General features: G+C 47.6%; 1 long non-coding RNA gene across 3 annotated transcripts; it reads left to right on the plus strand.

Annotated features, from left to right (window-relative positions):
* The first annotated feature begins 1,623 nt into the window (after positions 1-1,623).
* Positions 1,624-9,457, plus strand: Gm30560. Of its 3 annotated transcripts, none has more exons than XR_001778357.1 (3): positions 1,624-1,826; positions 5,561-5,679; positions 9,377-9,457. It is a non-coding gene; the product is annotated as a predicted gene, 30560 (long non-coding RNA). The 3 variants fall into 3 exon arrangements; XR_869933.1 differs by lacking the exon at positions 9,377-9,457 and adding an exon at positions 8,929-9,207; XR_378482.2 differs by lacking the exon at positions 9,377-9,457 and adding an exon at positions 8,929-9,207 and having other exon boundaries at positions 1,624-1,822.
* Positions 9,458-21,004: the final 11,547 nt, after the last annotated feature.

The following is a 21,004-nucleotide window of genomic DNA, read 5'->3' on the forward strand; positions in this document are numbered from 1 at the left end:
AAGTTAGAAGCAACTCAAAGAGTAACAGGAACCCTCAATTGACTGAGCCTTTTCCCACCACTCAAAGAACGGACATAGGGTAAATGAATGATAACGTGAATGAGTGAAGTGACTTATAGTCTCTACACAACTCAACTATGGACTAAGGATCATCACCCTGCCAAGCCCTTCCATAGGGTATGCTATGCTTGCAACACGAATGAACCACTAAAGAGACGTCTCAAGGGGTGTTGAGCCTCTGCCAGGTATTACCAGACAAGAGAGAATAATTCTGCAGGATGCTGGAAAAGAGAGGATAAAAGTGAACAGGGGTGAGCCGGGATCAGAAAGGAAGCCCCAGGGGCTGACTGAGTTGCAGAGCACCTGCCAGGTGCACCCAAGGTCCTAGGTTTAACCCCAGCATGCCTCCAAAAGAAAATCAAACAAACAAACAACAAAAATAACAACAACAACAACAAAAAAGCCCTTCCTACCTGGACCCACCCAGTGAGGGAAAGGACCACCTTGGGAGGAAGTGAGTTCCTCCTCCCTCCAGCCAGAGGGTGTCAAGTGTGAAGAGGTGACTCCTACCTGGGGAGGTGGCTCTATTAGATAAAGGAGTGACCCCTTTTAACCTTAATAGGCTAAGAGCTGGCAATCAAGACCCCATGTGAGTGAGGGAGTCAGTCTGGGGCTTTCTTACCTGAACATGCACTTGCAGGAAGAAGAGAGTTGGTCAGAGGAGGCTGGAAAGAGGGAGGGAGAAGGAGGGGAAGCAAAATGAAAAAGAATGGGGAGAGAGGGGAGGAGGAGGAAGAGAAAAGGGAAAGGAGGAGAGAAGAGGGGGGAGAAGGAAAGGAGTGGGGTGGAGAAAGAGAGAAGAGGAGGAGGAAACATAAGGCCCCGGTGGAGGTCAAGTCTTTGAAGACAGCCCCCATGCTCTTTGGCTTACAATGGGTGATGCCCCAGTAAACAAACCATCCAAGGTTGAAAATATCTAAGTCATAACTGCCCCAGTGCCCCTCGCCTGCCAAACTCCAACCTCAATTCCCGGAAATGTGCCCAAAGCTTAGGTTAGCTTCCAATAGGGCAAAACCATTAAACACCAAAAAAAAAAAAAAAAAAAAAAAAAAAAGTCTGCTCTAGAAAAAAAAATGCTGTGTGGTCATACACACATACACACACACACACACACACACACACACACACACAGGCATTTTCTAGTCTTAAAGGGTGTGAGAATGCATGGTTCAGTGTGCAAAGAGTACCAGTGAGGATCCTGAGCTCAGCCACCAGTCCTGGTTCACTGCAGATGCCAGGCATGTAAGAGCATCCCACCACACCTCTCCAATGTGGACAAAGATCACAATCCCAAATCAGACGTCATGGTTTCTATTGAGCAAAGAATCACTTTGGCACCATGATGAAGTCAAAAGATGGTAAACCTGGCCACCATAAGTTAGGGAGCCTCTGTTTCCCACAGTGGCCCAACATAACAGTCAGAGTCCCCTGAGCTCTGCTGCTGTAACAAATGAACCGCTGCACCCTGACACAGTCAGCCTATTTCTCACTTGTGACAAATTAGGACGTCACTGTGGGCTGCTATCTGGATTATGTGACCTTCACACAAGAGGATCAGGTGCGCCAGCAGTTAAGTGCCACATGCCCCACCTACTCACAGCCATGGTCAGGACCTAGTCCCACAGTCACCGAGAAGCTGGGAGGGATGGAGACGTGCCTGGCCATTTGGAAAGCACCGATGTTTTCCTACCACAGGCCCGGCTCATAATGGAGCGCAGGATGATTTCAGATGGTATTTGCAGATAGTTTGCAGTGAACATAGGTAGGTAAGTGAAAAATATTAATTGCAAAATGAGCAAACTGTTCACAGATCACTTGTCTCCAAGGCCTTGCAAGGATGAGAAAGTATCTGCTTAGCGGTCACAGGCCTTAGCGTTTCTCTCACGCTAACATCACTGATCTGGATCCATGCCAGAGCTGCCTCAGACTCCAGCTTTCAGGACAGAATGTGTCTTACTGGGTTTTCTTCTTTTTTATGTGTGTCTGTACGTGCATGTGTACGTGTGTGTGTTTGTGTGTGTACGTGTGTGTGTGTGTCTGTCTGTGTGTGTGTCTGTGTGTGTCTGTGTGTGTTTGTATCTGTGTGGATACATGTGTGGGTATCTGTGTGTGTACATGTGTGTGTGGTCTGTGGGGGTACATGTGTGTGTGTACATGTGTGTGTGGTCTGTGTGGGTACATGGGGAGTATGTGTGAGTGTGGTCTGTGTGGGTACATATTGTGTGGTCTGTGTGTGTACATGTGCGGTCTGTGTGGGTACATGTGTGGGTGTCTGTGTGGGTACATGTGTGGGTGTCTGTGTGGATACACATGCGTGTGGTCTATATGGGTTCATGTGTGTGTGGCGGTGACAGCCTTGGATGAAAACCTCAGGAACACCACCCACTTCCTTTCACACAGGGACTCTCACTGGTCTGGAGCTCACAAGGACACTGGCTGGGCGCCTCAGACAGCCGCCTGTCTCTGGATTTTATGTGGAGTCAGAGGAACAAACTCGTGCCAGCAAGGCAGCTGCTTTACAGAGCCACCTCCTCCGCCCACATCCATTTTCTTGATTCCCTCCTACTAGGAGGAAAGGCAGTAGGAAGGCAGAGTCAAGCTTTCTTTGTTGTTGTTGCTATTGTTGGGGGCTGTTGTTATTGCTGATTTGTTTTGGGGACAGGTAGGACTCAGTCTCACTGTGTAGCCTGGGCTGGATGGAACTGGATCTGTAGCCCTCCAGAGTGCTGGGACTGAAGTGCATGCTACCACACATTTGCCACACATTTGCATTGCATCACCTGTTTTGAAAAGAGTCTTAACAATGGTGGAGATGGTGCCTAAGTATGCAAGATGAACTGTGTGAAGGCAGTGTGAACAATTAAAGTCTAGGAACATTGTTTCAACTGACAGAGAGATGATGTAGTCCAAGTACACTGTCTTGACTCAATACACCTACCTATTGTATAATGATTACCAGTCAGCTGAATGCACCCAGTCCAACCATGCTGTCCGAGAGCTCCAGACCCACTCATCTTAGGACCAACATTCCACCCCCTCGTGTCACCCTCCCTCACCCACTTCCACCTAAGTCTTCATCTAGATCCCACACAAGAGTAAGGACTCAGGGCAGGCAAGATGGCTCAGTGGATAAAGGCACTTGCCATCAAGCTGCATGACCTGAGTTCGATCCCTGTGACCAATATTATGGAACAAGAACGCTGACTCCTGCAAGCTGTCCTCTTGCCTACACACACAGACAGACAGAGAGAGAGACAGACAGAGACAGAGAGAGAGACAGAGACAGAGACAGAGACAGAGAGATCATTTTTAAATATTTAATATTGTACAAAGCTGGTCTTTCTGTCTCTGGCTTGTTTCCTCCATCTGCATCCATGTTGACATAGACACGAAGACTTCCTTCTCTTTATGCTGAATAATACTCACTGTGAGCCAGGGTCAGTGAGCTACTCAGGGGGCGGAGACAAGAGGAAACCCTTGCACCGAGGAGTTCAAGACCAATTTGAACAATGCTCAGAAAAATGGAGAGCTCAGTATGGCTCTGTGGTAGCACACATACCCAACATGCATGAGTCCCTGGGTTCCCTGGAAGAACCTGGAAGAACCATTTTTCATCGTGCACGGATTTATGTGTGTGTGGACCGTGACATGAGTGTGTGGAGCACGGATATCCCATTCTCTTTTTTATCCATCCGTGTACTCATCCTGTTTCTGCATCCTGGTCCTTGGGAATAAGGGAGGCCACACTGGGAGGATCACAAGCTTAAGGCCGCCTTGGCCTCCTCTGAGAGACTCTCTCAAGAGGAAAAAGCCAAAATGAATCCCAGACGGTGGCTGTTCCTGACCAACTGGGGACCCTGAACACTGCCTTGCATGGTGTCACTCCCGGCTTCCATGCAGCCATGAGTGTGCAATCCTGTTTTCTCTACGCTCTTGTCCATTGTCTGTCACCCTGGCTATTTGATAAAATCCATCCTGGCAGCTGTAAGGTGACAGCCCCCAGAAGCTGTGATTGGCACACTCTCTGATAGTCAACGGTACTGAGGAATTTTGCCTGGTCATTGATATACCTTAAATGTTTATTGCCTTCATTTATTCATATGTTGGTGCTTGTGCTTGTTTGAGCAGAACATCTTTTTACTTGTGTCCGATCCAGCTAAATGTTCCTTCAGGAGTCTGCCTTAGTCTTTCACCCGTGCCCACTTCAGGGAAACGCTCCTTTATGTGTTTGCCCCAGCAAAACATCATCTAGCTGACTTTCTAAAGAACTCTTCAGCTTCTACTTTACTAACCCCTTGTCAGATGTGTGGTTTCGCAGTTTTTCTCCCTTTTCCTGCACTGCCTTTCTGCTCTTCTGACTTTGTGGTGGGAAGAAGCTGGCTAGCTGAGCATGGTTTCGCATGTTTCTTGGTTTTATCTTCTTGTCTGTGCTTTATGATCGCATCTGAGAAGTCTGTCGAGACCAGTCCCAAGGAGTTCATTCCCTAGGGTTGTTTGTTTGGTTGGTTTTTTCCAATTGTTTTTTTTAGGTACTCTCATTGGTTTCTGTCTTTTGGGAGTTGGCTAGTTGGTTAGCTGGCTGGTTTGTTCTGTGTTGGAGTCTCTTGTGTCTAGGGGCTCTTATTATGAAGAGGAGATCGATGAGGCTGAACAGGAGACAGGAGGACTGGTTATCTAGGATAAAGACTGCCTACCTCAGGTCACATTGTGGCTGTACATGGTCCTGGGCTGGTAAAGCAGTCAGACTCACCCACCCTTCCTCTCTGTGTCTCCTTCCCACTCCCCACATATTAGGACCAGAATTAGATCAACGCCAAGTGCTATTCTTGAGACACAGTCCCTCCTTGAACCTGGTGCTTGATGGTTTGACCACACTGGCCAGCCAGCAAGCCCCAGAGATGCACCCTTCTCCACTTCCCCAGAGTTATAGGTTCAAATCCCAACCCCCACTTCTTATATAAGTACTGTGAATCCAAACTCCTTGTGCTTGTATTGCAAGCACTTCTATCAGCTGAGCCATCTCCCTCACCCTGGCTTAGCATTTTTGAGGAATTTAGAACAGTGGCTGACATAAGGCTCAGCAAATTTGTTCTATTAATGGAATCAGTCACCTGCCTCTTTTTAGGGCCACATACACATCTGCTCCTTTAAGAAGCACACCAATACCTCAAGCACCTAGGGTTAGTTCTGCAATTGCTATGGGCTAGATGAAGGAACAGCCCAGATATGCAGATATACCCATGTTCATATGGGCAGGCAGAGAGTATCCTGGGTGCTCTCCCAGGCTTGCTGTCTAAAGCGCTGTGACTTTCACAGCAGTGCCCGCCTAGCTCTGGTGACCCTAGCCAGTTTGCCAGCATGTTCCCACTCTCCTGTCACCCGTGAGGGGCTTGCTCTATAACGTCATTCGCTTATTTTCATACTTATCTTCTGTGAGTGGTGAGTGAAACTGTTCTTCAAATTTATTCAATAAAAACAAAATGCTCTTTTTATCCATTAGGAAAGACGGAAGACACCATTGAGCCTGAAAACCATTTGCTGACCACCTCTGGAGTTGGGTGGGCACACACTCCCACCTGATTGGCACCCAGTATGACCTGCCTCAACCAAGTTTCTAGGGTAAGCACATTGCTCCCATAGCTTCCTCCTTTCCTCCAGAGACACTCAGAGAAAGCCTGGGTTCTGGGGCAAAGATGACTGAATAGAGCCACAACCAACACACCAGCATTTTGCCCCTGGGATTTTCTTGGTCGGTGTGCTTTTCTGTACCACCCTAGTGGTAGACTCCTGGGACCCAAGGACAGAGCATCCTCTGTATCAACTAATCTCAGACACTGTGTGACACATGCTGAGAGTTCTGGCTTCTCCTCTCTGCCCCAGTATGAACCAGACAAACACATATCTGCCAGGGAACCTTGAGAGAATGAAGTGTATGATGTGAGAGCAGTATTATGTCAGGCCCCCATCTTCTCGGTGTGTGGATCTAGGGTCTCCCATCATTCATTCCAATCCTGGTATGGTTTTTAGTTCTGGTGACAGGGACCTGAGTACAGTTGTTGGTGCTGTTACTTCCAGTGGGACAACAGGTGACATCAGGGCATTTTGCTCTCCTCACTCTCCTCCTGTAACAGGGAGGACTGCTTCCTAGCCAGGGAGGACTAGTTCCCAGCTGAGCATTCAGAGTGGAGGATAAGAGTAGTACTCACCTGACTAGATACCATGGCAAACATTCTAGTCACCTGACTAGATACCATGGCAAACATTTCATAAAAACAACGTAAGAAGGCATATTTTGGGTCACAGTTCTGGGGTGTGGTCTATCATGGTGGCGAAGTCCTGATGTCAGGAGTGTGAGGTGGCTGATGACATTGTATCTGAAGTCAGGAAGTCAGCAAGGAGGGAGGGGAGGGAGAGGGAGGGAGAGGGAGGGAGAGGGAGGGAGAGGGAGGGAGAGAGAGAGAGGGAGAGAGGGAGAGAGGGAGAGAGGGAGAGAGGGAGAGAGGGAGAGAGGGAGAGAGGGAGAGAGGGAGAGAGGGAGAGAGGGAGAGAGGGAGAGAGAGAGAAAACACTGGTGTGCTCCTTTTCATTCAGTCCAGATCCAAGACCATTGAATGGCACCCTGGGGTAACTTCCATGGCTTGACATGAGTCACATAAATCAGAGGTTATACAGATAGGAAGCAGCAGACCACTAAAGGCTGGAATTCATGGCCCCAGGGTTTCAGGGGTTTGTACAAGCAAGGGGTTTGTCACCTCACTCACATGGCTGAGGGGCCCCAGGTTTTGGGTGCCGCAGGACTCCTTGAACTAAAATGCTGCAGGACACCCTGCTCTAGGGGTGCAGGAACAGATCCCAGCTGTCCCAGCAAATCCTTCCTTCTCCCGGAAACTACAGCCCATGGTGACAACTATGCTTGAAAATGACATAGAAACAGAGAGAGACCAGGCTTTCCCCAAAGCCTCGTTTAGAAAGTGGAAAAGACAGTTCTTACCTCTACATCCCCAAAGCAGCTGCCACCCTCGAGCCTGCCTCTCTGTCCTCTGCACAGTCCTCTTGGAGCAGCAACCTGAGAGGCGGCTTGGGGTCTACCAACACTTAAGAAATAATGAGTTCACTCCTGGAAGAGCACTACAGTGGACAGCTAGCTTATGCCAGGAAGGAACATCAGAACATTTGAAAGCTGTCAGTTAGAATTTTACTGCTATGGAGAGACACCATGACCTCAACAACTCTTATAAAGGAAAACATTTAACTGGGGCTGGCTTACAGATTCAGAGGTTTAGTCCATTATCATCATGGCGGGAAACAGGGTGGCACACAGGCAGACATGGTGCTGGAGAAGGAGCCGAGAGTTCTACATCTGGATCTGCAGGCAGCAGAAAGACTACTACACTCGTCCTAGCTTGAGCATCTGAGATGTCAAAGGCCATCCCCAGTGACACACTTCCTCCAGCAAGACTACACCAACTCCACCAAGGCCACACCTCCTAGTAGTGCTACTCTGTGAGCACCTGGGGGCCATTTCAAACTTCGACAGACGCTTTGTCTCTTTGCTTACCTGGTGGTGGCCTTGGGTACTGGGCTATCACAGCTATAAGCCACGGAGCCTCAGGCTGGCAGGTGCAGTAACCAAGTGGAAGGAGGTGGTTCAGATGTCAGGGTGGCTCCACTTCAGTCTTCACCACGTCCTCTCTCGGGTTGCTGTGGCTTTTCTGCCCATTAGCAATGATGTCACCTCTGCTATTAGTAATGTCACCTCTGCTATTAGTAATATCACCTCTGCTATTAGCAATGTCACCTCTGCTATTGGACGGCACAGCCAGCATTTGGAACACTGGAGCTCAGTAAGTTTTTGTTTCTCAATCCTAAAAACAATGTCTAGACTAGTACATTAATCAGACATGGAACCCACTTTACCCCCAAACCTTGTAGTTTTTCCAAGTCAAGCCCACGTCCCTGTGGAAGCAAACTTGGGGCCGGGTGGGAGACCCACAACTGACTGGCCCCTCATGACAGTTAATCTTATCAACTTGACAGGATTTAAAATCACCATAGGAGCCAGCCGGTGGCAGTGCGTGGCCTTAATCCCAGCACTTGGGAGGCAGAGGCGGGAGGATCTTTGTGAGTTCAAGGCCAGCCTGGTCTACAGAGCAAGTTCCAGGACATCCAAAGCTACACAGAGAAACCCTGTTTTGAAAAACCATAGATGGATGGATGGATAGATAGATAGATAGATAGATAGATAGATAGATAGATAGATGGAATTAAAATCACCATGGAAACCTGTCTCTGAAATGACTGCCAGAAATTATCTAGATTAACAGAGGTGAGAAGGGGACATGCCCTGAATAAGGGTTGTGATATCCAACGGTCTTGGATCTTGGCTGAATGAAAAGTAGAGTACCAGCATTCATTCATTCTCTCTGTCTCTCTGTCTCTCTGTCTCTCTGTCTCTCTGTCTCTCTGTCTCTCTCTCTCTCTCTCTCTCTCTCTCTCTCTCTCTCTCTCTCTCTCCCTCCTTGCTGACTTCCTGACTTCAGATACAATGTCATCAGCCACCTTACACTCCCGACATCAGGACTTCCCCACCATGATAGACCATACCCCAAAACTGTGACCCGAAATATGCCTTCTTACATTGTTTTTATGGAATGTTTGCCATGGCATCTAGTCATGTGACTAGTGAGTACTGTTCCCATCCTCCTCTCTGCCTGCTCAGCTGGGCAACAGTCCTCCCTGGCTAGAAAGCAGTCCTCCCTGCAACAGGAGGAGAGCGAGGAGAGCGAGGAGAGCGAGGAGAGCAAAATGCCCTTATCTTATGTCACCTGTCAATCCATTGGAAGTAACAGCACCAACACCTGTATCCAGGTCCCTGTCACCAGAACTGGAAACCATAGCATCTCCCTGTTCGTGGGATGGAGAGGACCCTGCCAAGCCCCCTCACCACTAGCTGAACCTCGGTAACTGACCTCGTGGCTTCCCTCTGAAGGGGTCGTGTCTCTGGAAGACCCAACAGATCCACCCAAGGTCTCTGGGGACTTACCCCTCTCCACTCCCCAGTTCATTTTCATGATCATCCCGTATGAAGCCCTCTGTGCCCCCACCCACCCCATTTCACTCCCCTTGGGTAGATCTTATCTTCTCCTGGTACCCGACTGCTTCCCAACATCACCGTCGTCCCTGGCACTGGCTCCAAATACACTGTGCTTGGCAAACTCATTTGTCCCTAACACAGATGTAAGATGAAATTCTCCACAAATTCAAATGTAATTGAAAGTTATTTTCCAGTATCTAATTTGCCTTTTATCTGTTTCAGGCAAGATTTCAAAGGGAACCTCCCAACCAAAGCACCACGGTTGTTTACAGTGCTGGGCCCAACCAAGGCGGGAAGCTACATGCCCCAGACAGGGATGTTACCAATTCAGAAAGTAATTACAGCATTGAACACATCCCTAAATAAAAGTAAAAATGCAGCAGACAGGAAGGAAGTAAAAATAGAAACTGGGAACATGCTGTTTCCCCCAATGCTCTGAAAAATCTTCTACCTGATGCTGGCGCCCTGCCTGGAGGCAAGCAGAGCTGCATCCTGGATGGAATGGCGTCCCTGTCCTGTGACAGGCAGGGAGAAGTGACAAGTGATTGGAGGTTACTGTAATTCTGACAGGATAGATCCTGAAAGCCAATGCACCATCAGAAGTGGGGGTTTTCAAAAGTCAAAAGTTCTAACTCATCAGTGGTGACAGTCCTTGATGGGCCCACGATGGCGTCATTATCACACACACACACACACACACACACACACACACACACACACACACACACACGTTAATTCTTGTGAGGGCAGCATAGGTTTACATATGAGTAGATCTGATTTACATTATAAAGTGAAGACAGCCACCTAGCAGACCTGATGTCTTATACACAGGACTATCTCCCTTCCTGTTTCTCTGCCCTGCTGTGATGTAGACAGGGGACCTTCACCAGAGTCCAAACAGAGGTGGAGCCTAGTTGGATAGAATCGATGGCTGGAGTGTGTCCCAGACAGGTAGACCCTGTCGTCAGTCTCTCTTGGTGTGCTTCTGGACAGCTATGAGGTAAGCACCCTTCTTCTACATACCCTTCCACCACAATGCCTCTGCCTCACCATGGACCTAAAAGCAGTGGCGCCTGTCAGCCAAAGATTCCAACTTCTAAAACCATGAATCCAAAGAAATCTTTCTTCTTGAAGTGGTTTTCCTCAGGCATTTTGCCGTAATGCCAACAGACAGCTAACAGACATCATCTGCTGGCCTGCTTAGCCGTTTTCATTAACACCCTCCTCCAGCGAGATCCCTCTTATACTGGCCTGGGGATGATCTAAGTGATTATGACAAGTGATCCCTATTAGTTCTTGTGAGTGTGGGACACAACAAAGGGAAGTCACCTCTCTGCCACTCTGTGAGGTACTCAGGAGACCCTCACCAAACAAATAGATCAGGCCATTTGTTTGGACTTTCAGCCTCCAAACTTATGACCTAAGCAAACCTCTTTTCTTTGTAAAGCCTCCCCGCTCTGTTATTTTGTTATGGGGACAGAAAATGGACAAATACTTGGCCAAAGTCATGTCATAGTAAAACAAGAGCCAGAACGCAGACATCTTTCTCTCCACCTAGGACTTCCATGATAAAAGCCCCCATTAGTCTTCTAGACAGAAGAAATGGCAGGGACGTGACTGTTTATTCTACCCCAGTACAATGCTCAGTGCTTGACGATGCGAGGACTCATTTAATCGTCCCCACAGTCCTGAGAAGCCTCAATGTTCTTCCTCCATTTTAACAACGTGAATCAAGTCACAAAACTGTAAAGCCTTTCCCTGGGTCACAGATACAGCTGGATTCTCTAGATGGACTCAGCATACAGAGAAATACTGTCATTCTCCACAAGGGGACTCCCTGAGCAGCAGGCTGGCAAGTCCCTACTCTCCTGAGACATCCCTGAGCCTACCCTTCAGTTCCCAGGAAAAAGGCTCCAGGGATCTCAAAGGGCTGTAAACACTTGGGTTCATCCAAGAGATGGCTAGGCTAAAAGTGTGGTGACAGTTCTGGGGAGAAGGAGTCGTTGGCCAAGTACTTGCGGTGTAAGCATATGGACCTGAGTTCGAGCCCCAGGGCTGGACGTAGTGACAGATACTTGCCATGTCAGTGCTGGTGAGTTCCAGGCCAGTGAGACATTCTGAACCAACAACAACAACAAAACAACAACAACAACAACAAAACCTGGTGGGTGATGCCTGACATGGGGGTTGGGGGAGAGAGACTAGAACTAACAGAGAAAGGGAGGAGGAGAGAGGAGGGGGAAAGGGCAGAGGAAATGGAAGGTCTTTATAAAACACACTAGCTCCTCCGCTGCCCCCTCTGTGGAGTCCTGCAAAGATGACTCATAGGGAGAGTGGCCAGGGGAGGGGAGACCCTGCCCTAACAAGGCAGAGTCAGACTCCCTGAAACACCAGAGAAGCCTTCACCGAGGTATGGAGGGCCCAGGTCCCAGAAGCAGCTTCCTGTGTGGACCAGGGCTGGAAGGAACAATATACAGAGAGCCAGGAGATGAGGTACCCCACAATCACTTCTAAGGCACCCATTAAAGCTCCAGAGAGGAACAGGAAAGGGCCAGAGACAAGGCAGCCAGTCTGACATAGGGAGTGATCTTGAGGACCAGTGTCTGAAGCTATTATAGAGGATCCTGAGACCCCTCCATCTAGATGGAGGGATTCTGAGCTGTTAGCAGGAATCTGTTGAGTCCAGGTGTTCACGACACCTTACCCTATTCTAAGCTGTTGCTAGGGACACCATCATGGAGGCTTCAAGATGTTGGTGCTCACAGTCACTCTGGGGTCTTGCAATGTTATCGTTGTCCTGAGGCAAGAGGAAGGCTGAAGAGATGCACCTGAGTTCTAACTGGTACACTTAGGACAGATAAAGGCTCGCTGACTTGTGGGTTTCTTAAAGAAAAGACCAAGTAGAGTCCCCAGCCCAGCCAATGCACACAGTTGAGCCAGGCCAGCTATGCCAGGGCAGTAATTCATTCTGGCTAAGTGGTGGTTTCCCTCCACAGGACAACATCATCTATCACATTAAAGAAATAACACTAGTTTGAATTTTCCCACTTTTATTTACTTTGTGTCTGATTTGGTTCAGTCGTATAGCTCTTTATGAACTTCTCTTGTCCTTCATTGTAAACGTAATTTTTCTCATGCTTTGGCTCTGGAAGTGGCATGTGTGTAATATCTGCAGGCTCTAAAGAAAGAAAGAGAAGGAGGAGGAACAAGAGGAGGAAGAGGAAGAAAAGGAGGAGGAAGAAGAGGGGGAGAAAAAGAAGAAGAAGAAAAAAAGACACTCCATCATTGACAGAAATACAGAGGGCCATTTTACAGCAAACCAAATAAAAATTTTCAGGATTTAACCCAAAGAAGATGGAAACGATGAACATAAGGCATGATGTTGACATGAGATGGGGGAGGGTTGATGAAAATGGTGGCCACGAGAGCAGGGGATGTGATCATGGGAATGGCAGGTGGTGATGGTGATGGTGATGATGGTGTTGGTGCTGCTGCTGCAGATGGGATGATGGTGGTCATGGATGTCATAGATGTGGTCATGGCAGAGGTGTTAACAGTGAATGGCCATGGAGTTGTAGTAGTAAAACTGGCTTGGTAAAGAGAATGGCAGTGGTAGTGGTGGTGATTGTGGCTATCACGATGGTGGAAGTGGTAGTAGTGATGCTGGTGGAGATAGCAGAGATGATGGTGATGGTGGTGGTGGAGGTGGTGGAGGTGGTGGAGGTGGTGGAGGTGGCAGCATCAGCGGTGGTGATGGTGGCGGTGGTAAAAACTATATTAGAATTATCCTCACAATGCTTTTACCTTGGAGGCCTCAAAATGAAGGTGACCACGTGCCAACCCTCCTGCTGCCCCACCTGACATGAAATGCCCCCTGAGGATCCCATCCAAGCAGAGAATATCAGATCTTACTTCCTATCAAGGCTGTAGATATCTCCCTAATCACTCAATAGGAAATAAATTAAAAGTAAAATCTGAATCCAGCAATCCATCCCCCCACCACACACACACACATACACACACACACACACACACACACACACACACACACACAGCAGGGAATATCTATTATTTGCCCATAAAATATTTCAAGGATTATTAGCATGTAAACTGTGATTAATTAAATTAACAAAAATTGTTTCTGATGCATGCAAATGAGCTAGTTCCTACTGGGCAAGACTAAGGTGTGACTTCCCTGATGCTATTGGAGGCCACTGGGGGCAGTCCTCAATTTGTCTCCTGCTCTAGAAACTTTAAAAAGCTAAGACAGCCAGGCAATCTAACATACTTGCACCCCCAGAACTTGGGAGGGGAGGCAGGAGGACCGACAGTTTGGGGCCAGCCTGGGCTACATATAGGAGCCTGTCAGCAGAGGGGAGGGGAGGGGAGGGAAGAGAAGATGGTACTCTCCTCTAGCTACTTGTTTCCCTGAACTAGACAACTCGAGATAAGAAGGCCAGCAACAGCCAGGCATGGTAGCGCACACCTTTAATCCCAGCACTTGGGAGGCAGGAACAGGTGGATCTCTGTGAGTTTGAGGCCAGCCTGGTCTACACACAGAGCTGTAGTGATACCCTGTCTGAAAAGGAACAGGAGACCAGCAACATGTGCACCTCATGAGCCCCCCGAACTGTGAGCTAAGTGAACTCTTTTCTTTGAAACTTTTCCAGCCTAAGGTATTGCTATTAGCAATAAAATAAAAAATAAAACAGACTAAGAGACCTAAATCCAGTGTTTGAACCCCAAGAACACAAGTGCAGACTCTGCCTTCTGTAGCTCACCACAGCCCAGACCTGTGAGCCTCTAAGCCAGGCAGGCACCCTTAGAGGGGACCTCCTGAGCTTAGTACCTTCAAGAAGCCTCTTGTTACAGGCTAAAGCTTTTTGGTAGAAAACTGAGCATACCTGAAGCCCCTGTCTCCCATCTTTGTAGCAGGCCAGGTATGCCTCCTAGCACTCCTGCAGACATTTCAATCTTTCAAACTTACTCCCCAGTGACTTGAATTAGTCAAACTATGACCTTATACTGAGCATGCTCAGAAATGTGCCCATCCCCAAAGTGCTTTCCAATGAGAATGCGAACAAGCTCACCAAATAAAATTCCTCTTCCTTGGTTGGGGAACCAACTGAAGTACTCCTCTCTCTTCACCAGCAGAAGGCACAACTATCTCTCTACTCCTTTATTTCTTGTTCATGTTTAGGTTTGTTCCACACTCATCAAGCTGCAAACCCACCATGTCTGGTATAGACACCTCCTCCTCCTCCTCCTCCTCCTCCTCCTCCTCCTCCTCCTCCTCCTCCTCCTCCTCCTCCTCCTCCTCCTCCTCCTCCTCCTCCTCCTCCTCCTTCTCTTCCTCCTTCTCCTCCTTCTTCAAAGATTTTATTTATTTATTTTATATATATGATGAGTACACTGTAGCTGTCTTCACAGAGACTTCACACACACACCAGAAGAGGGCATCAGATCCTATTACAGATGGTTATGAGCCACCATATGGTTGTTGGGAATTAAACACAGTACCCCTGGAAGAGCAATCAGTGCTCTTAATCCCTGAGCCATCTCTCCAGCCCACCAAGACACCTCTTCTTTTCCCTTCTCTTTTCAATCTGCAGGAGACTGGATCCTCAGATCTTGATCCAGAGAGCACCCCCTATACCAAAAACCCTAAATACCATGGCACCTGCCTGGAGAATCTTCCATGCAGCTTAGAGAATATGCAGGGTGGTGAGGAGTGTTAACAAGTTAATTTTGCAGGTAGACCTTGTGGTTATGATAATTGGATGAAATGAGGCAGAAGGATGATAGGTGAGCATTGAGAACGTCTATGTCTGAACCACCCCTCCCCAACATCTCCACAGCGCAATGAGCCTGAGGGCATGAGCACTGTGACCAAGTTCCTTCTGTGCCTCTCAGAGCCCTTCCCTGCATCCCTAGGTTATTCCTGCACATAGATTTAGAAATCATCTCTCATGGGAATTCTGCCCCTTTATCATAAACAGTATTTGGCAACAAGAGCTCTAAATACTCATTTCTGAAGCTACTGCTGCAGCCGATGGTGGCTCCAACACCTGGAGCACACAGATGTCTCAGGGGCAGGCTTTTCCACTATTAACAAAATCATATAAACGATGAATGCATATAATAATCCGCTGAAGCAGCATCATGAGGTCAAATGCTTCCTGTAGCCATAACTAAAACCGGCTTACAGGAGAAAGTTTACTGTCTTATAGTTTCCAAGGTTTCCGCTGTATTAGTTACTTTTGCCCAACAAAAGCACCTTTGAAAAGGAAAGATTTATTTAGACACACAGTTTGAGTGATGCAGTCCATCAAAGCAGAGAGGAGTTGGCAGCTGGTCACATTTCATCTAAGAAGCATAAAGAAGCAGAGAGTGCAAGTCAGAGTGTAAGACCTCAAGCCCCACCCCCTGCCACCCCCTTGAGGCTCCACCTCCTAAGGGTTCTGCAACTTTTATCAAACAGCTGAGAACCAAACCACTACACTGTGGATACAAATGTATACCCATTTTGTATTCAACCCAGATCACGGTGTATACAAATGTACACACACACACACACACACACACACACACACCATTCCTGACTGAACAGTAGTTGAACTCATGATCTTTTTATTTTATGATGATGTGAAGCACACACAGGTAGCCTTCCTGCCTCTTACTTCCAACCAAGTATTCAGTAGACTACATAACGTATTTCATACACTGTTACAAAATGGGCTTTGTGCCAGGTGATGTTGCCAACTAGGACAGGTAAAGACTCTGCTTAACGTATACTAGGGAAGCTATTTATGCTCCTCGGTGAGCTTGGTACATTACACACACCGTTTGAACTCGGACATTTCGCTTTACAGTGAGAGTATGGGGACACGATCCACATATGCCATGGCGCATTTGTGTAAGAAATATAGACTTATCTCCCCATCATCCCCCCTCAGAGGAGACAGACCACACACAGGCTTGCTTTTCCCCTCATTATTTATTGGAGATTGTACTACAGCAATATGTGTAAATCTGTCTCATAATTTTTAACAGTTATGGAAAAGCCATAATTTATTTAATGGGTACCCTTCATGAGTTATTAAATATCATGGCTGATCATCACAATCTCTGGGACTCTACTCCTGCTCCACCACAGCCGTGCAGAGACTGGGAAGCCTCCATCCCACCTACTCTGCAGAGTCAGGAGAGCAAGACTGTTTCTTCAAGCCCCTGGGTCCAGTGGCAGGCTCTCTGCCTCCTCTCTGGCCTCCACTGCTATCTAAGCTTCCCAGAGTCTGTGGGAGGCCCACCCAGGGTTACAGTAACCCATCTATCTGTTTTTATTTTGTAATAAAGTTGCTATGCCTGCCTATGACACTACTTCCAGGCAATTTCTTGGGAAGTTAACCTGTCTGGCCCTCCTCCTTGAAGCTTCGTTGAGTCCATCCAAATGGCAGCTGCTTCAGCAGGAGCAGCTGGGCAACTGGCAGTCCAGTACTACCCAAGGGCTTCCTTTCCAAGCTGGGCTGGACCAGACACAAATGCAGAAAAAGATGGGTAGAGAGACTGAGACAGATACAGGCAGAGCAAAGGAAAGAAAGAGAGGCAGGCTTGGACACAGTGGGACATATCTGCTTCCCAGCACTTGGGCAGCTAAGGCATAGAATTGCAAGTTTGAGGCAGCCTGGATTATAGAATGAGTTCTGGGCTAACTTGGGATAAAGCAAAACCTTGTCTCAAAAAAAACTGAGAGAAGAGAATACTGTGCCCTCTGTGCCTTCATCCCTAATTGTCTTAGTCTTTGTTCCTACAAGCAAGTACTGGAAGCTGAGTATCTATCTTTGTTTATCTGAGTAGGTTTATTTGACTCACAATTCTAATAGAGGAAGGGTCTACAACCAAAGGCTCACATCTCTCCGAAAGCCCCATGGCTGTCTCACACATGGCAAAGAAGCAAGAGGGAGCCATGGGGTGGGACTTTGACACGATCTTTCGAGAACTAATTCAGTCACAGGAAACATGACCCATTCCCATTTTTTAGGGCATAGCCAACAACCTAATCACTTCCCTCAGACCCCACATCCTAAAGTCTCCACCATGCTTGGAACCAAGCAATATGAAATAGCAAAGTTGTGAATTGTGGTGTTCCCAGATTTCAGTGGGCATTTTCTCTGGCTACAAAGGGGCTGGGAAGAGCTGTGTGGTGACACAATGCTGTTTATCAGAGCTTCCACCCCACATCTGTGAGTGCTGAGTAGTGCAGAGATGCGGGAAAGAGCAAATGGACCACCCCAGTTAGGAAGTTAGGGCTTAAAGGTCCCTGTGGACTCACCCACAGAACACTCGGCAGCACATGGAACATGTGAGAGGTAGGGAGGGTCTGATTGGTGAACTCTGTCACCAGGGCCAACCTTTGGAGGTTTTATTCACTTCTGGCTCCAGCCTTGTGCACTCTGCTGTCTCTTGACCACCATGTATGGAAGCCACGACGTCAAGCTTCTATCACCACAGACAGACTTCTGTCCTGCCTTCCCCATGCTGGGAGACAGACTGAAAGAAATCTTTCTCCCTTAAGACATTTGTCACAGCAATATGAATAACAGCTTATACAGAAGTGTTGTGTTTGGGGTGTCTGTTTTCTTTGGGTTGTTTGATTGTTTGCTTGTTTGAGGAAGAGGGGGTTGAGGTTTTTTGTTTTCTTTTCTTTTCTTTTTGGATTTTTATGGTTTTGGTTGGTTGGTTGGTTGGTTGGTTGGTTGGTTGGTTGGTTGGTTATTTTTGTTTTTTCAAGACAGGGCTTCTTATATAACATTGGCTTTCTTCGAACTCACTATGTAGACCAGGCTGGCCTCAAACTCACAGAGATTCGATTGCCTCTGCCTCCTGAGTGCCAGGATTAAAGGTGAGTGCCACCACCATGTTGGTTTTCAAAAGAATGCATTTAACTGTGATTTTTACAGTGGTTTAGCTTTTAGTGGTGGCTATATTCAATAGCTGGTTCACTGGCTTCCTGAACAAGCGGTAACCAGATCCTGTTGGCTGAGAGCAGCCAGGTCAAGCTCTTCCACTCTCTCCAGCTGCTGGTCACAGGGCTGCAAGCCTCAGAGGTCACCACTATCTGGGGGCTGTCTTCAGGAGAACAGCTACACACACACACACACACACACACACACACACACACACACACACACACACACACATCACCATCACCATCATCATCATCATCACCATCACCATCATCATCTTCCAAGGTTGGTCACAGCTGGAGGACTGTGGCACTACAGAAGCATGGGCCAATTTTAGGGCCTCATTGAAGGATCACCCAGCTCCAGAGCTCTCTAGGAGGCTGCTCCCCACCTGCCTGGTCCTGTATCCTCCCTCTGCTCCCTGCGAGCACAGGTTCAGGGGAATCTGCCTAGGACACTTCATCCCAGACAGTCTTGGTAGAGAGTCTGTGTCTCTATGAACTTTCGTACTGGACAAAGTTACAGCACAGCACTATCTGCAGCTTTTTGATTGGACAGCAAAGGAGAAGAAGAGAGATCTCAGAGGGTCTCATTTCTGCTCACAGCTCAGTGGTCAGAGTCACTACCTACTTTCCTAAAATGAGAGAACTAGAATCCCCAGCAAGTAAAAATAGCAAAGGTAGTTGTCATTTACAAGGGTGATAGTCAACTTTCTGTTATACATATATCTAAGATAATAAACTTATAGAAAGAGGCATGGTGGCACCTGCTTTTATATCAGCACCCCGGAAGCAGAGACAAGAGGATATCTGTGAGTTTGAAGCCAGCCTTGTCTGCACAAGGAGATATAGGATAGCCAGGACCATGCTACTTCATAACTGAAATTTTACTACTGTATAAACCATAATTTAAATATCTGTGTTTCCTGATGTCTTAGCCCTGTGAAAGGGGGTCAAGGCTCACAGGTTGAGGACAATTTCTGTCCACAATCAGCTGTTCCCATTCCTTTATGTGACATCAGATCACAGCAGGACAACGTAACACAACAAAAGTAAGGGTTTGAACCCCTTGTTGGCCAAACATTAATCTTTTCCACTTCTTTTGGTAAGGCCCACTACCTGTCTATGGAAATGCCAAGTGACCTGGAGCTTGGGACCCAGAAAACATTCAGATCTGCAGACCGGAGTGAAAGAGGCAAGGATGGCTCAACCAGATAGGAACAGGCCAGCGTGACCACAGTGCTGGGGTGCCCCAATGGTCCAGGCCCAAACTCATGACCACCCCAAGGCCAAGAGCAATGCTTGGCATAGATTAGGCACAAGTTAATACCTGTCAACAATCTCAGTTCACTGTTAATACACAGTGAGTCACTGAAAACACAGTGGCTTAAAGCCACCGTCACTTACTTTATCTAGCTCATCATTTCCTAAGTTTTCTGGGCTGGCTCATGGAGGTGACAGGCTGCTTCCAGGGAACATCAGCCAGGCCAGTCCTACTGTGCTCCACTGGCAGTCCTACTGTGCTCCACTGGCAGTCCTACTGTACTCCACTGGCAGGCTCACCATCCCATAGGCTAGCCCAGCCCCTTCTCGTGAACCTACAGGCCTTAAGAGAGGGACAGTCGTTGGGAGCTTTTGGGTACTTTTCCAACCTCTGGTGTCACATCGGCCCCATAACCCAAGCTCATCATGGAACCAAGCTGAAACTTAAAATGTGGAGTACCAACAGGCTTTTACTTCCTCCCGGGAGAGTTACACCACTGCAAAGACAGACACCCTAAAAGAAAAAGGATTTGTGACTGGAACCTAGAGACCACCCAGATCTTCAGTTCTGTGAGTTACCACCTTCTATAGTGATTAGGGATAAAGTCAGTGGGTAGGTGACTGGGCACAAAAGGGGGAGGGAGCAGCTGAAAGGATGCATCCACACGGAGCCCCTGAATTCCACCTTTCCTCAGAGCCTCTTCTATTGTTCTGTCAGTGATGAAGGTCAGAAAGAAGAGTAGAGCAACAAGGGAGTGTCCGACCAGAAAGGAGTTGACAGAAGTCAGGAGTTAGCCAGGTCTGTGTGTACACCCTTCCCATACATAACCTTCCCCAAAGCAGGCCATTGTGGGCAGTTGTCCCCTCTGTCCCAGGGTCTATACCCTCTGCCCCTTGCCCATGCAGACCCTGTTCCTGGTCCCTCTGAGCCGTGTGAGCTTCGAGATGCTGAGGAGTCTAATCGCTATGGTGATTACTAACAGCCATTACATTAAGTTTTAAAATGTTCCCTTCAAATTGAACAATGTTTTTTCAAAGTCAACAGCTGGTTCACAGCTTGAATGCAACCGTTAGGATAAATTAAATAAAAAGGGTAATAAAATCACAGTCTAAATTTAATTTCTGAAGAGTGCACAGGCTCAAAAAAAAAAAACGGCATTTAAAAAAACTGCCTTTAAAATACAGCTTGAAAAGCAGAAGTTAATTCACTCGCTGATTATACCAGCTAATGCACACACTGGTGCAATTAACCACATAACTGCCCTGGTGTAGACCAAACTTCAGGCTCACTCTTGAGCATCTATAATATAAGGTTCTGTAATATAAGCCTCAGGGTCCTCTTGGGTAGGGGTTCTGTTCGGGGTCTTGTGAGTTCAGAAATCTTTGCGCCTCTATTCCCAGCACTGAAGAGACAGAAGGATTTCCAATAGGTTAAATGCAAACCTAGGCTGTGTGGCAAAACCTTGTCTCCAGGTGGGGGGGGGGGATATAGAGTGAGTTCTCATTCCTTAGGAAAATAACACTAGTGGTAGTGATGGCCAGTAGGACCTCAATCCCACAGTACCGTCCCTTGTCTGTGGTTATCTGCAACTTTCCTGGCAGGAGGCAGAATGGCAGGGTCC

The sequence above is a fragment of the Mus musculus genome, chromosome 7 (assembly GCF_000001635.26).
Source record: "Mus musculus strain C57BL/6J chromosome 7, GRCm38.p6 C57BL/6J".
In the NCBI taxonomy this organism is placed as follows: Eukaryota; Metazoa; Chordata; class Mammalia; order Rodentia; family Muridae; genus Mus; species Mus musculus.